Raw genomic sequence first — 4,418 nt, 5'->3', positions numbered from 1 at the left:
TATATATATATATATATATATATATATATATTATGTTTTAAGAAAATGTTTGCAAAAGGTTTTAATTCCCACGATCCATCTGAGTAGAGAGTGCAACACTGCACCTTGCAGCCTAGAGAGAAGTCTTCCCTTGTCGGGTAGTGTTTGATCATTAAGAGCTAAGAGGTTAAGTGTAAGACCAATTAAGGTTGTTATACCTAATGGGCTAATCTCACTTAAGACCATTGTCTCTGAGACTTCATAGGATGGATAGACTCAAGGACCATTTACTGTAAATGTTAGGCCCATTAAGAGCCCATACTAATGGACTCAGGGGTTCATTATGTTTGATAGTGAATTCGGCCAGGATTTTTCACAAAAAATGGGCTGAACCCACTTGGGTTGGATTAATCAGTGAGCCCTTTGCTTAATGGGCCTAAGGCTCATGATTGATTGGATTAATCAGGGTGTCACATGACAGTTTAAAGCAATCATGCGACATGGGCGAATATGGGATGGATATGGGCTTAGATTAGCAATAGGATAAGAGGATAACTCTTATCCACTTAAGGAGTCCAGATCCAAATAAAGATTTGGATTAGGAAGCTCCTAATTGGATTAGGAGAGTTGATCTTCTAAGCTTATAAATAAAGGAGGGCGAACTGCTCCAAAGATCACCTTTCTGCTCTCAGTTTTCTCCCTCTGCTCTTACCACCCAAACCCTAGTTCGTTCTCCATCTGGTTCTCCATCTGGTGACTGATCTTGATCAGTCTTGGTTTCTGATTTTTGCAAGAAAAATCATATTTGCATCATGCTCACATCCCTTGTTCGATCCAAACTGTTGGATTGCAGTTCTTGCTAAAGGACTGCATTGTTGAACCGGCTTCACCCTGAGTTGTGCCATATTCAGTGGAAGCTGGTTTTGGTATCCTGTTTGGTCGTGAACACCCACTTTGGGAACTATACATGTGGAATCCGTATAAGATGTTCTTCTCCCTTTCTTTTGGTTTCAGATTTGGTCTGGTTCATTGCAATAACGATCCTTGAAAAATGTAGTTTTTCTAAACAAGAAGATTTATGAGAATGCTACCATGATTGTAAATAAAGAGAGAAGAATCGGAGTTAGAGGCCATAAAAACCAAACCCAACCAATGTGGAGCTTAACTTAGAGAACCAAGCACAGGGTGCTTGTTTCAAACCAAAGAGAGCCTTCTGTAGCATGCAAACATGAGGGGTATTGCGAATCCTCAAAGCCTTGAGGTTGGCACATATAAACAGTTTCATGTAAATCACCATGCAAGAAAGCATTGCTGACATCAAGTTTCCAAATCCGCCACCCCCAATTTAGAGCAATTCAATGATAGTTTTGATAGTGGTCGGTTTTACAACCGGGCCGAAGGTATCCTTGACATCAATGCCTGGTTGTTGAGAGAACCCCTGAGTGACCAACCTCGCTTTGTAACATTGAACGGTGCCATCAGAATTTTGTTTAAATCAAAAAACCCACTTGGAGCCAATACCATTCATGTAGGACTCATAGGATACGAGAGTCTAAGTACCGTTTGCCATGAGGGCATCAAACTCTTCACATATATCTCTGTGCCACTCAACCTATTTATTTGCCTGAGAAAAAGAGGTTGGTTTAGTAGGCAATATAGAATAATGTGCTAGTAAAGCCTCTAATAATGGAGTAGATGCATAGGACTGAGATCTGGTAGTCATAGAGTGTGACCAAACCAGTGGAGGTGCTGGTTGAGCATCTCTCATGATGGAATCCACCGATCTCATCATAGGCTTAAGGGAGGGAGTGGGTGAGTCTAGAGAAGGAGGGTTGTCTGACACTGGTTCTGGTGAAGAAGAAACTGGAGGAGAAGGATCGGGTGCAAGGTGACAAATAGAGGGAGCAGAAATATAAGTGCCTTGGGAAATAGGGGGGGTGATGAAAATGCAGTGGTAGCAAATGGGAATACTATTTCATGAAAAACAACATCCCGACTAAAAAGAACACGACCCGTAAGTGGATTTAAATAGCGATAGCCTTTATGAGCCTAGTTGTATCCTATAAAGATATGAAGAGAGGACCAATATGCGTATTTTTATTTATTAAATGGGTGGAGGCAAGGATAGCAGCTACAACCAAAAACTTTCAAGATGGAATAGTCGGGTTGTTGTTTAAACAAGAGTTGATATGGTGAAGAGCCTTGTAGAACAAGTGTAGGCATGCAGTTGATGAGAAAGTAATGAGAAAGTAAGGCCATTTGGATGGCCTCATTGCAATATGACAAAGGCATAGAGGAATGAGAAAGTAAGGCCAATACAGTTTCAATAAGATGTCTATGTTTGCATTCCGGAACACCACTCTAGGCATGGGCATGAGGGCAAGAGACATGATGATGCTATAGGGGCAGGACCCCAAATATTAGAGTAAACTAATTCTAGGGGAGACAATGATCGATTATGAACATTAGTGTATGGTAGGTGATGACATTTTGAAATAAGACAATGATGACAAATAGTAGAAGTTGCAGCTGAAGAACCAATAGTAGAAAGAACTTGTTGAACAATTCTGAATGCTGGGTGACCTAGTCGATAGTCCCAGGAATAATAGGAGTCAAGAGTGTGAGATAAGGCAGCAGAAGATGATGCATTCGGTGGCAAAAGTTCATAGAGACCATTGATGCATTAAGACTACACTAGCAAGTGCACTAACCGACCAAGTAATATATTGATGAGTAGAGTATCGTTCCCACGAGGATTAATCCAACAATTACTAGTATTAAATCTGCCTTATGTTATCTGACAATCCAAAAATCAAAGACTTACTTCCTAATTAATGAACTATCCTAGGTATTCTCAAATTAAACCACCTTAATCAATTAGAGAAAGTGCTTCAGGAAGGTGCTTGCAGAATTGGTTCAACAGTTATATCACTAAGCTATCCAACTGAAGTTGATTTCAGTTGTGGGTCGGCGATTTCCTAATTGTTATGAACAGCCTCTTTTGAGCACATGCCAATCTATTTTAAGGGGTTGACCCAATACGGCACGATAGTGCGGGACGTGCCAGTCCAACCCACTGACCTGAAACCTTAAGCCCAAAACGACCCATACAATTGTGTTGTACCACGGTACAACCTGTGGACCATCAAGCCTGGCTATGTCGAGTCACATGCGGCATGACCCTATTTACACCTCTAAATACATCCTTATAGCTTTCGTTTGAATCATTCTTTTGTAGATGTGTAAAATGGGCAGTGCCGGGCTGGCATGGAATGGCCCGCGGGCCGTGCCGCCCTCCCCTAGGATAACTTGGGGAGTCAGCCCGGCATGGCCCACGGCCCAAACCCGTGCAGGTCCATGTCGTGCCATAGGCCAGGCTGGCCCATGGGCCAAGCCTTGGGTCAGGTCGGTCCATGGACTAGGCCAATGCTATTTATTTAAAAAAATTGAAAAAAATAACTTATAATTTGAATTTTATATAAATTTTGATGTATAAAATTACTTATATATATATAATAATTAAATAAATTAATATAATAAAATTGAAAACAATTATTTATTTTATTAATATATTATATACTATATTATTATATAGTTATGATTTATATAATATAATATATTATATATATAAATATATGGCCGGCCCCATTTAGACCTCTATTCTTTTGTTCGTCTCCATTAAGCGTTTGATCTTCTCCATCATGATGTCATGTGATGTCATGTGCTACCCTTGTCTATGTAATTTACTAATTTTTATGACATTTGTAATTATTTGCGGGGAGTACTTTTTATTCCCATCAATAAGATTCCCTCCTCGAAATTTATGGCCACATTGGAAGGCGCACTTTCGCACTTAAAGACCAATTTGGACATGTTGTCACAAGTAGACCTGTTCATGGGTCTGGCCGGGTTGGGTTTGGGTTGGGCTTTTACTCTTTATTAATGGAAATTTGTTAGGCCCGAGCCCGAGTCCGGCCCTGATAAAAAGCTCGAAGCCCGAGTTGAGTTCATCGGAGCTGAGTTCACGTTGACTGTGAGCTGCGATTTTAGCAGTGATCAGTTCGCGTCAGAGAGAGAGAGAGAGAGAGAAGGAGAGGACTCACCGTCGGAGTTGTTGCGCTGGTGAATGTTCGCCGCCTCGCCGGTTGTGTGGCTGGCTGCCTATGAGTGTGAAGACTGAGGACTGAGAACTGTGGAGGATGTAGAGAAGAGAGATTCGGCTGGAAAAAGAGGTGCTAGAAAGAGGGGTATTCGACTAGGGTTTTTAACTTTAATTATAGGTCGGGCCGGGCCGGGCTCAGGCCGGGCTATTTTGACAAATCCCGAGCCCGACTCGAATTTATTGTGGGCTAGGCTTTTTGGCCCAAGGTTAAGCCCGCAGGCCCATTTGCATGTTCAAGCCCGTTCGGGGGCCAGGCCGGGCTGGGCCGGCCCGTCGG

This window comes from Nelumbo nucifera, chromosome 3 (genome assembly GCF_055504915.1).
Source record: "Nelumbo nucifera cultivar China Antique chromosome 3, China Antique-T2T, whole genome shotgun sequence".
Taxonomy (NCBI): domain Eukaryota; kingdom Viridiplantae; phylum Streptophyta; class Magnoliopsida; order Proteales; family Nelumbonaceae; genus Nelumbo; species Nelumbo nucifera.
This window is presented reverse-complemented; position numbering follows the sequence as displayed.